The following is a 13,054-nucleotide window of genomic DNA, read 5'->3' as shown; positions in this document are numbered from 1 at the left end:
CTTCTACTGTGAAAAAACTGCAAATGAAGTAAAAGGAAGTCCTGCAGGCACATCCTTTCCAAGAAGAGGGAACTTCTGCCTCCTGCTCTTCAACCCCACCACATGGGCACAGGAAATCCACCTCTAAGTGTACTTCCTCAAAGCAGATTAGCAGTGGCTTAATTCCCAAAACCCATCATTCTGACCAGCCTGGGCATATTATTTGCATGCTCACAGCCCCCTTTGACTACCCCTGCACTGCTGTCCTCTCTTCTCAGCCTGAGAGGATATATGCCTAGAAGTAGGATGGCATCGTAGTCTCTGCTTTAAAATACCTGCATTGCTCAGAGCACACCTCTACCTCCTTCAGTATCCACGCTTCCCACTCTCAAAACATTGAAGGGAAAGGAGGCAACAGAGCCCTGGCTGAGTCAAGTCTGGAACTCTTACATTTTCCTTTCCTTCCCTCCCCCTCTTCTCGATGTGGGTTAAGGATTTCCAATAAAGACCAAGTGTTGGAGGCTTAACACTGCAGTCTCTGGAGAAGCAGGCCAATTTCACACTAATCTTCCCCATGAAGGGAGAGAGCATCGGAAGCAAGAATTACATCAAAGAGAAGTTAATGCTGAGAAGCAGACGACAAAAAGGAGCTGCTTTCAGTTTCAAATGAATACACACAGCTGGATTAAGAGATCAGGCAGCTCAAAGCCTGTATCACAAGCTTTGGTACCCAGGATTTAGCCAGCAGGGAAGAGTTCTGATCTGGGCACTCTTCTGAAAGGAGAAGAGAGTCTTTATGGAGCACTGCAGGTATTTGAGAAGAGCTGAGTAGAAGACACAGAGGCTGATCTCTTGTTCTGGCCTCCACTGACCTCGTCTAATAAATATCATGACAGACTCAGATAATGAGATAGGTTTGCACAACCTACATAGCTCCTGAAGCCTTTTGATTAGCAAACCCCATCATCTCCCCCTGCCCTACACAGCCCTTCCTCCCACTTTGGTCTGGGGCATTACAGTTGCATGGGGAGTAACCCTCTAGGTGCTGAAACACAGGCAGTCCTTTCCCCCGTAGCAGGAGGCGTGTTCAGCTTCAAATTCAACTCGCAAAGTCAGCTGAGCTGCTGTAATATAAAACACACCCTCCAGAGGACAGGAGAGCAGAGGGTGATTGCAGTAATGTGTCTGTTGTCCCATTTTAAGTGGTGCCAAAGTAAGTCCCAGCATGCTCCCCCCGCTAGGAGTCTGACAGGTGTAAATCCCACGATGAATGAAGGCACCGAGCCCTACAAAGCTGGTGTCTCTCCACGCATCTCCGCTCTGATTGACTTGTCGGCTCTCTAAGGCTGACTCTATCAGCTCCTTGCTGCCTCCAATTCCAGGCGTGATTTAGTTTGGAGATGAGAGGTGACAGTTAACATTGGTAGTCGTCAGTGTAGATCAGACACAGTCACGCTGTCTTCTCCTGGCTCACTCCCTCAGCTCCTCCCCCACGCTCCCCACTCCTCTAGTGTCTCCCACTCCTATCTGTTGCTCTTATTCTCCCTGCCTATCCTCATCCAGTCCCTGTTTACCACCATATCCTTTTGCTTCCCATCACCATTGCCAGAGCTCAACATCAGTAAATTTTCCCTTCTGCTTGTCTTTTCTGTTCCAGAACAAGAGACTCCTAATGCCTTCTTCAAGGAAACATCTTTTGTGCAAAGACTAGGAACAGCTGTTTTGGCTTGTCCTTTCCAGTCCCCAGTAAAGCAAAGTGAGGAATATTTAGCAAATATTCTATCTGACAAATTTAACCTATTTCTCCACTGATGGGTTGTTTGTTCGAGTTGAATTCTCTCAAGTGTATTTGCTGTTTGAAATTCACCAAATGGTTTTGAGGCATGAATCTGGGCTTGAAGACAAAAGAAAAAGGATTTTCCACTTGGCGTGTGAGATTACATCTTACTTGTTTGGTGTGGAAGAGCTATTTGTAGTCCATATGCTGTAATATACTAGATCAGCCCTACAACCCAGGTTTCCAACACAAATACTCAGAATTTCCATCTGGAACTCCTCCTTGATTTAAAATTTCCGGTTCATCAAACATTTCCTGCCAATGTCACTACCTGTAATCCTTTTAGAAAAGGAACACAAGGGAAAGGAATTCTATTTTTTATTACAGTTAATAGTTGCAAAAGATCTTGGATGTATTTACACAGCTCTTTTTAACCCAAGTGGCTTTCTACTCTGTGTCACTCATGGTCTCTCATTTCCCAATCCCATTCAGTTTCAGTCCCTAGTACTTTAAAGTGACAAGATTTCTTTAAGCCACACTGAAAAAGGCAACTGTTCCAGCATCAGCAAACAGAAGGTGACTCAGTGGACAATACACTGGTTAGGTTAATCCTTTTAGGTTTCCAATTCCCACCCTTCTAATTTTCAATAACATCTGAGATAATTTCCAGTAAGGTATATTTTCCTCTTTTCCAGGGGATGGTCACCCATCAACATAGGTTTTACTGTAGCAGAACCTTTGCTTATAAATTTACAGGTTACTTAAGCTGGAAGCAATTGAATGGACATTTTAGGATGGGCAGAGGATACAAAATGACCTTGACAAATTGAAGAAAATGTCTGGAAGAAAGGAAGCAGAGGCACCCCAGCACCACACTTAGCCATCAGGTAGGAATAACACAAACAAATGCAACTCTACAACTAAACGGAAGGTGAGAGACTTGCAGAGCCATATTGCCTCAGCTCAGAACATACCACAAGCATGGTGCACTTGGAAGTGATAAAGGAGATGGGCTAAAGCTCCCTTAGCATATTCCCTCCAGTACATCTGAGCCTGAGTATTCAGCTTCACAATCATGGGTCTGGAGAAGAATCAGGTAGGTAGCAGCACTACAGAAATAGATACATGATGAAACAGTGGTTCACAGGTTGAAGACCAATCCACATGCCAAGCTATTGTGAAAAGGCAAACAATGTACTGGGCTGTACAAACAAGAGAACAGCCTGTAAGGCACAAGAACTAATCCTTGTCCTCTCCTTACTCTTAATAAGGTCTGTGGTGGACTTTTTGGCTCTTGTTCCTCACTGGACACTGAGGTTCAAGAAGAAAAGCAGACAAGCCGGAAGGCCACAGGAAGTTAAGCAAGAATGATCAGAGATCTAGGAAACCTGGCCTGCATGGAAAAGGCTGTAACCAGGTTTGTTTAGTCTAGAGAAAAAGAAGACTGGAAGAGATGATGGCAATCTTCAAATTCATAGCAGGCTGCTTTGAAGAGGCAGGGTCTTTGGAAAGTAGAAGAAATTGTAGCCTTAAACTGTATTAATGAAGATTTAGAAAGTTCAAAGAACTTTTTAGCTGTATATGTAGTAAAGTCTAGAAATAATTTGTTTAGAAAGACCAAGTTAGGTAAGCATTTGGAAGGAATCATATATTTTGGCTGGATTAGGTGAATTTTCAGCATTCCTTCTTTCTGTATTTTCTCTGAATCTGCAAATACTTTGACAATATTCTGCTAATGTGACAGAGACTACCCATAATCATAGTCCCTTACAGAAATAAACTCCTAGCTGCAATTCTGTAGTGCAGCCACACTAGCTTATGAATGATAATAATACAAGGCACTAACTAAGTCCTGTCTATGCCTCCCAGCATGGCTATGATGAAATGAAGCAGAAAGAAGAGCAACTATACGTATACCATGATACTGCTGAGAATCTGAAGGAATGTGTCCTTTCCTCCACATGAAAGGCAAAGATGCATAATTTGGAGACTGAAGATTACCTGCTGCAGATATTGCTGAGTTTTGTGATTCTTTCTAAATTTAGGTAATTTAATGAAACATTAAGTTCTGAGGTTCAATGAGGTGTGACAGTAGTTCCGTCCAGAGCTGGTGAGAACGACAATGTTTAGAATACACTTATCCTTTAATTCAGACTGCATGAATAATATTTACTCTAGATCATTCAGTGATATATTTTCTCTAAACATAAATTATTCCTGGCCTATGGAACTTCATCAAGAAGTCCCATCTCTGCCTCTGAGAGACAAATGGAGCAACTCTGATGTACATATTCACCCCCAAGCATGAAGAGCTGTCGTTCCCTGTACTGTCAAAAACCACTAGTCAAAAGCTCAAAGTGGCACTAAGTACAGCTGTCCACATCACTGTCCTCCAACTACAAAAGTTTAGGGGAAGACCTTAGTGATGGGGCACATCTGCCTGTTTCATGAATCTCCCTGTGACATGCTGATGACAGCCACTGTTAGAGGATGGATATTGACCACTTGCCTACTCTGCAGGGGCATTCCTACATCTCTCGATTCTGAGAGCATGACAGCACAGTACTGTATGTTCTTTACCATCTTCCCATGCATAGTCCAAGATCCTAATACTAAACTTTGGGCTTGTCTATAGAGAGAGATGCCCATGCTATTCTGTGGCTCACCAAGACAGTTTGAGTCACTGAAGACATGGGAACTGAAAGTACTTCCATGTATACTCTCAGAGGTTGGGAGCTCTCAGTCCTAGCCTAGGGAACACCTTAATGAAGTGGTTCCCAGTTACAAGATGACAAAACTAGAAATTCAAGTTTAAGCAACAGAACCTTAGGAAGGCACAAACAGAATCCATAGGAAAACTCTAATACCCTGGAGTTATCTAAGTCAGACTAGAGACAGAAACAGTGAACTCTTTCCTCACTTCTTATCCCAAAGCTCAGTAGCCTGACTCAGGACTATGCTCACTGCTAAGACAATTCTCAACATCATTTTAGCCTCTCCAGCCCCTATCTGCCAGATAGCATTCTTAATCTTGCCATTGTCAGTATCTAAATTATTTCTGTCATTTATATGCCTATATGATAGCTGTTCTCCTGTTCCATCTGAAGTTCTCCTCTCCAGGACAGATATGTAACTCTCAGTCTGTCTTCATCTACTTTTTCCTCATTATTTGCTCTGCTAAAGATTCCATCTCTACCTTGGGGCTCAAAGGGGACATTCAAGGGTATAGCCTGCATCTGGGAGACTTTTACCCAGGCAGCCTCATCTTGTCCACAAAACTCCAGATAGGGGAGTTGCAGAAGGAAATGGGCAGTGTCAGCACAGAACACTGGGTTACTGAGCCTGCCAGTTTCTCCATCAAATCACTCCCAGCAAAGCACACTCACATATGATGTTTGAATGTCTGAAGGCACTCTGGTCGGTATTGTGTTGTCAGTGTTGGGATACAGCTGCAGAGGGAACTTAAAACATTTTTAAGTGGCCAAAAGCCTCTCCAGACAGAGGGCTGCTTCCTGATCCTGGCAACTTTCCAAATGCCCTTTCTGTCTTTCTGCAGGCTACAAGTCCAGTTTGGGGAAGAGCCTCAGCTTTACACTTTCTAGTTTCTCTCAGAAACAGAAAACCCCTGCCTCCCATAACCCCACTGCTCACTCTTGCCCTGTGTCCATCCACTCCCCCTCCCTGCTCCAGCACCACCCTCCCCACCTCCAGCCTGGGTGACGATCCATGAAAGCCCCCAGCAGTATGTCACAGGAGTGATAATTACATACCTCCGCTCACATCATGCTGCCTGCTGCTGACCTCTCACCCCTCCTCTCTTTTAATCACCCCCTGGCATCAGTCACTCTGACAGGGCAGCGGCACAAGACACGTGACCTGTCAGCCCAGGGACATGACTTATAGGGCCCGGCTGGTGGACAAAGGGAAGGGAGATAGGCAGCATAAATCTCCAGTACGAATAAAAGAGAGTGATGGGGCACTCTGCTGGGGCTTGCATTAGCAGATTCTCGGCCTCTTGTTATTCAGCCCAGAGTTATGGTGATGAGGCAGTGGCTGAGAGTGACACACACTGGTCCCAATCAACCTTGCGAAACCTGCCAAGACCTAGAGGAGCCTTAATGTCACACATAGCTGGAGAGCCTCAACGAGGTGGGCTAGGGCCAGGGGAGCAGCCAGAGCTGTCCCTAGCCACCAGAGGCATCTGACCAGCATAAGCTTCTGCAGTCAGCAAGGCACTAAGTCACACAGAACAAGGATCATTCTACATCTCTACCAAGCATAGCTGCAGTAGGATTTGAACATCAGAGCACCCACCACTGGCTCAGGACACAGGTTTCTCCCTAACTGGCACATTCTCTCAAACTTCCCCAGGCCTCTGCTCACCAGCAGACACCCCTGACACATATCTCCTTTTCACCTACTCCCTCGCACTTACCTGTTGCTTGGTAGGATGAAATCATTGGTACATCAGTCAGCTGCTCCCATTAGAGGACATCTGGAGTTTCCACCAAGGAACACTCCTCCATCGCACCTCTGCTGTGAAAGAATTGCTCCTCATCAGACTGCAGAAACCTTTTACTTTTATAGAGGGCCAAGAAGGAGTGTGTTGCACTAACACCTGCTATGAGGGGTACAGTAGAGGACAAAGGGCACCATAAAGATCCATCTGGATCATCAAGTCCATTCTATGACAGTCACTATGCAGGGTGTCTACAGGTCATCTTGTTCCCCTCATCCATATATTTCTCAGGAGGGAGAGTGGCAAAGAAGAGCTGATGTCCCCAGTAGTGCTGTAACTTCCCTAGTACTTCATCTTCAGAGAAGAGAAGTCAGGAACTTTAACCCAGAAGGAGTAGAAAGGAGAAGGAAGCCCAGAGAGAAGAACTGTGGGCTTTTGAATATACTGGAGGAGAAATTAGGGAGAGGGCAACACCTGAGAGGAAGACAGGGAAATTTTAAGAATATTTTCTTTCATTTGTTTGAAAACTGAAAGTAGTATCTGAAACTGTAGCTCTTCAGCTGAAAGCCAACAACTTTGATGGCTTTCCCTTGTGCATCAGGGAACAAAGTAATGAAACCCCTTTCCAGGTGTGAGGGTAGTTGTTCCTGACTGAACACAAGAAAAGTGAATCCTAGTAACCAGGAGGGATTTGGCTCCATAAACATTTATATCTGGGAACCACCATGTCTCAGGTGCTCGGAAATGTGAAAGTATTGGGGGCAGAGTGGGAAAGCACTGTGCAGACCTTTTACACTGGTGCTGTGTTCCCATCCTGTCCTGCACTGGCAGTGGCTCCTCTAGACTTCAGGTCTCATTTGCACAGTGAAACATCAACAAAGCCAGCTACTAATGTTGGCTGTTCACACTGTGCATAAGCATCACCTGTTGACCATGTCCTGCTACACTTCCCTGAGACCTACAAACTCGCAGCATTGTGGTAGGGTATCTTCTCATTTATAAGACATGCCATTTGCTAAAATGAGAGGTGTGCCTAGACAGTGATGGGTGAAGGTCTGCTTATGCCTTTCCCTGAGCAAGGCCTGCTCTTGTACATCAAGATATCCCTGCACATGTCCAAGAACGACAGGGTTGTACAAGCCATACAGCTCCAGACAGGGTTGTACAAGCCATATAGCTCAGTGCTGCTGCCACCACTAAATGAGAGGGAGAAGTGCTGAGACCTGCTCTTGGACCAAGCAGTCACACCAGCATCCTATGCGTATCTTGTACCCTCCTCTCCCAGCAAGTGCCCACTGTTGCTACCCTCCTCAGGTTGCCCACCTCTGCCCGAAGCCCCCAGCCCCTGGGGCACAACAGGAGGCAGAGGTGGTTGCCTCTCACACAGAACAGACTTCATCTAGGCTGGGACGTGGGGATGAGATTGACCAGGGCCAGATACTTCATCCTTCCTGAAGGCTTTTTCTCCACTGGCAACTTCCCTCTGGGTCAAGGGGGAAGCCCTGAAGCCCCCAGCCTCCTCACCAGCTGGGTCTTACACTCTGAGACAGGAGCGCACCACTCCCTACCCTCCTCCCCCACATCTGCCTTTTAACGATGATGGAAGCTGCTGTCAGCGTGCAGCGACAGTAATAAACACTCTTCTTAATAACACAGGGTGTCCCTCTTATTAAAATGAATAGACTTCAGTGGTGAAGCCAGGCTGTCTGCCTTGCAGTCTGGTGTGGACAGCAACCCTCAAGCAGAGCAGTTCATCTGCTGTAATTACTACAGTGGCTTCGGCTCCACGACATTCCTGGTTATGGCACTGTACTGTACCCACAGGCAGAGACATGGGTGCATGGACAGACTGAGGTACCTACCAACACACGAGCACACAGAGAAATGAAGGCAGATAATTGCCTGTGTGCCTGTAAACATGTACAGTAATCTCTAAGATGCAAGGACACAGCACAGTAGGGTTAAATGTATCCACAGCCAGGCTTTTAGACACACTAAATCCCACTGAAACCAGTAGCAGCAGCTGGTGTCAGTCTTTCTGCTTCTTTCATGCATAACAGGTATATTAACACATCTGTACATAAACCACACTGCACTGAAAGCAGGTAAAGGAAGGCAAATGCTTGGTCTGTGGGTGAGAATCCTCTCCTCCACCAGCACCCAATGTATCTGCTCAATCTTTCCAGTTCCCTGATGGATGAGAGGTCACAGGATAAATGTATTTCAAGTTTTACATATCAGTGCAACATCTTGAAAAGAACTGAGATGGCACATCGCTCATGTCCACCCCTTCTGGGTTTTGGATCTCAGTTAATGTACTGGTTTCTCCCCCTTGGGGAAGCTGTCCATTTCCCAAGCACCAAATTCAGAGGATCGCTGTATCCCAAACACTGACTCTTTCACCATGCATACTATAGCCAAACACCAAGTCTGGGATTCACAGGACAGTGAAGGATACCATCTGACATGACTGACATGCCAGTGGTTCTTTTATGTTTGAACTGGCTATTATACAGTGGCCTCTGTGCACACTTCCTGGCTTGGTAAAACAAAGCATCCCCCTCCTCTCCTGATCTAGTTTATGTTCTTAGACTTTACTAACCTGACTGGTTCTGCAAATGTGCCCAATGCTGACCTGACTGAGGCTATATGCATGTGGAAGAAAAGTTGCCCGGGAAGCATTTTCCTCCTTTTGAGCTCCCTCAAACTGAGATTATCCAAGGGAAAAATCTATCAGAAGGACAAATGAGAGTAGCACATCCCAACATCTGTTCTGCTACCAACTCAGAGCAGTCCTCTGGGCTGCAGAGACCCAGCAACACCAAATCTCAGCCAATGCATCTCACCTTTCCAGGAGCAAGCACAGAGGAGTTGTGCTCAGTTATTGCATCAGTTCTCCACCTCTTCAGTGCATTAAGGCAGGTTTCTGCCTCACTGTCATAATCAGGCCACAAAGAGCTCACACACTCACAGGATTCCAGCAATCAGGAACACCTAACTCTATCTCACCTTTCAGTGCTCCTCACAGAAAAGCCCAGAGCAAGACACAAAGATAGCATTAGGCAATTTAGCAAATTTGCCAAAGGAGTAGAATAAAAATAATCAATTCATGTGCATCCCGGAGAAGCAGTTGGCAGGATCTCACCATGAAGAACTAGACTGAGGTATGTCTGCCTTTATTATCTGTGAGAGATAGTAATTACTGGCATCTGTAAGCTCTTAGAAAATGTAAGTGGTAGGGGATATTACAATCTCACTGTTTTTGCTGATGTTTAGTACAGCACAAGAGACTAGAGCAGTGGAGCAGATAGTAAAAAAATGAAACAACAGATGAATGAACTAGCCTTCTTCAGCCAGTGACTTCCTGGCTCAGAAGTTACCACAATGAAGCTGCAGGCATGCTGTTTCTTCATGTTTCCCAATTCACTCATATGCCATGTCCTGAATTGTCCGTCTTTTGCTCAATGGAAGGTTAGCAAGGATATATCAGAGGTAGCAGTTAGAATGCAAAACAAGATAAGGATCTAATCTAAAAAGCTTCCAAAAGGCCAGTAGCATACCAGAATCAGTGTCTCTAGCTACACAAAACCAGACTGCACCATCTCTTTCTAGAGTACTTCCACCTTTCCAGGCCTTAGCAGTGATTCTCCAAAGTTCACTTACCGCCAGAAATAGATTTCCAGATCCCCATGGCTCGCCTTGCTGAATCACTGCCACCAAGGTGCTACAGGTCAAGTTGGGGGTTGCCAGCAAGGCTGCTAGTCTGGGCTTTCAGAGCTGCAAGCCTGTGTCAGTGAAGAGGGCTAAGCCAGCGGACAACAGGTCAGAGGAGACTGTGGTAGCACTGATAGAGCTCCGAGGGACAGCCTGGCTTTGCAGTCTACCTCATCCTGACAGTGCCTTATTTAAGCACAAACATTTCATCTATTTCTCACCTTAAAAAAAAGTCAGAAGAGAAGAAAATAAAGAAGAACCTTCACAAGAAGCTGAGCAAAAGGGCTGGGCAGAGCTAGGAAAAGCTGCAGCACACCCTTCACCCCTGCTACTAGTGAGTTGAGATGGAAGCCACATGAAGCCCATTTGTCCACTCCCACAGCGCTTCTGGCGTGTCCCTGGTAGCAGCCTGGTTACAGGCTGGGTAACTCCTGGCCTGTACAAAACCACCCTTCAGAATGGCTGGAGGGGTCCTAATGCTGATATATTGGCTGCACCGTGGTGATGGCTGCTGCACACCACTACATATGGAAGAGAAAACACAGTACAGAAGCAAACTTTCCTTCCTGTGTTGAGAAAACAACTGAAGCTTCATTCACCACAGGGCTGGGCCCAGGCCCTCACATCAAAGGGAAGTGCTGGTCTCTGGAGTCACCAGGGTGTGGCTCATTGCCTGTCACCAAACAGCACATGGAAAACAAGCCACAGTGTTCAGAACAAAGTGTTTGCCATAAATGTGGATACCCCAGCCCCTCGAGCAGGTCTTGTGCTCCAGGTAGCCTGCAAAGGAAAATTTACCTTCAGGATGTGGTTCACCAGTGCTACAATGATGTGAGATGTGGGAGAGTGGACAACCAATCATCCAAAAATCTTAGCACAATTCACACAATTTCCCTCCTTCCACTGCTCTCAGCTTCAAAGCAGCATCAATATTTTGCTGCTGATGCTTTTTGCTGGAGGATTTTGCAGCATCCATCAAGCACACAGGAACTGGAGAGGCATAGGCATACAGGGGCAAGCTGAGACCGATTGCATGAGACCCATCTGGACAGCCTGTCCAGAGCATGAGGAGTCAGGAGAGGACCAGCTCTTCACCAGATCCTAGAAAGCTCAGACTATGGTCCTGGCAAATCACTTCTTGAGCCTGCTGAGGCTGACCGAGGGCAAAGGGCTTTCGATGCCACCCCGCTGCAGAGCCCTGAAGTGCTGACAAGGGTGCTGGGAAGAGATGGGAGCTTGGAAGAGCTGAGCAGCAGAAGGCTGATCCCAGACAGTGACATTCTCAATCAGCTGACATCCAGAGAAACTGAGCCAGGGAGAATTCAGCCCTGTGACTTCCCTGGGCTTGCATGCTCTACAGGGCTGTGACATGTCAAGAAGCAGATGAAGAAATTATTCTGAGCAAGTGTATTTTTCTCCTATTACCCTGCAGACAAGCACATACAGATAAAGAGAGACCTCTAGTGATGCTGGAGGGACTCTGCCTGGCCTCCCCCTCTGAGCATCCCTCACAGCCAGAAACAATTGCTCTGACTCGTGCAGCAATGGCCTTTCTCCTGAGTGGGAGAAAAACACGTGTCGATCACAAGAATATCTGCTCATCCATAGAGGAGGTGGAGGGATGGTATTCAGAACAGGGGAACAATTATGCCAGACTGGAGAGGTTCAGAAAAACTGACAAACGAAAGTGAAATGGGCTCAGGTCTTGCCCACAACCTGCCTCTCTAGTTGCAGCTGTCTGAGCTCCAGGGTGGTCCTGGGATCAGGCATATGATTCAGCATGTGGAGAGTGGGTAATTGCCAGCAGCAGGAAATGATGTGCAGTTTGGCTGCAATTTGGAACATGTACCTGAAATTTACATTCAGGCAGAGAGTTCAGTGGCTGCCAGCTCAGTGTGACGAGAGGCAGGCACAAGGAACAGCAGCTCCCTGGCTGAGCCCAGCCATATCAGGAGATGCCTCTGGTATCCACCTTGCACAACCCTAACATTTGCAGTATCTTGCACTCAGCTGCAGGAAGGAGTAGTTTTGGCTCTTGCTGAATTCAGCCTCAAACCCCCCCAGTGTCCAGGTGTGAACAGAAAGGATGATGGACCGGGCATAAGGGCATGCTCATGACAAGCATCCAACACCCAGCACAGAGAGAAGACAGGCTGTTCACCTTCCCAACTCTTTGTACCAAGGGCTGGACACAGAGCCAAGAAAAGTTTGTCTACTCAGACACAATAGTAGTGCATTAAACTTTCCATGTATGAAAAGGGTTTGAAGAGAAACATGAGGAGAAGAGGCAAACACAGGGACAGACTTGGCTATGGCAGAGGCACAGCACTTGTGCTGTGCAATGTCAAAAACCAGACACATATACCTGTCCTGTTGTTCTCAAACCCGTGGTGAGAAAAGAACTCCTGCCAGCCAGAAAAGAAGGCCTCCCTTGCCTGCTCCTGCCACCTTCTCTGCAGCTCTGAGCTGCGATTACTCAATTAGCAGCTCCTGTAGTACCTTCCTTCCACTCAGCAGTCTCTCCATTTGCCCAGCCAGCACATAAATCAAAAAACAGCAGCTCTTTCCCTGGGCTTTCTTTTTCTTGTGCTAGCCCAAACCTTGGTGACCTCCTGTTGAATGAGGAGCAGTCATATTTTGCTGGAATGTTTTATTTTCTGTGCTGCATGAAGAGTAATTGTGGAGGGGAGGGAGAGCACGAGAAAGCATGTACACTGCCAGTTAGGCCGATGTCCTTGTCCCACAAGGTTATGGATCCATTTTAGCTCAAATAATAATAATAAAGCCTCACAGAAGCAAGGGATTCATAAAACAAAACACAAGCTGGGCATTTGGCAGCAGCTGCCCACAGAGTGGGAAGCACACATTCAAGTTTGGAGGTACACAAACACTCAGGGATTTCAAGGAGGTGTCAGGGTTAGTGTGTGCATGCGTGTGTACACACATGTATGCAGAGATACCTGCCACAAGCCCGCTTTCTCTTCCCCTGCATAATTCATTGATGGTATTTCAGATACTCAGTGCATCAGAATGCAGAGGTGCATTCAGACTGAAGAGCACATCTGACCCAAACGAGAGCAAGTGGCAGGTGAGAACAGCCTGCATGGTGACCTCCCCCTCCACGC

This window comes from Chiroxiphia lanceolata, chromosome 6, assembly GCF_009829145.1.
Source record: "Chiroxiphia lanceolata isolate bChiLan1 chromosome 6, bChiLan1.pri, whole genome shotgun sequence".
NCBI classification, from domain to species: Eukaryota; Metazoa; Chordata; class Aves; order Passeriformes; family Pipridae; genus Chiroxiphia; species Chiroxiphia lanceolata.
Note: the sequence above shows the minus strand (reverse complement) of the source record.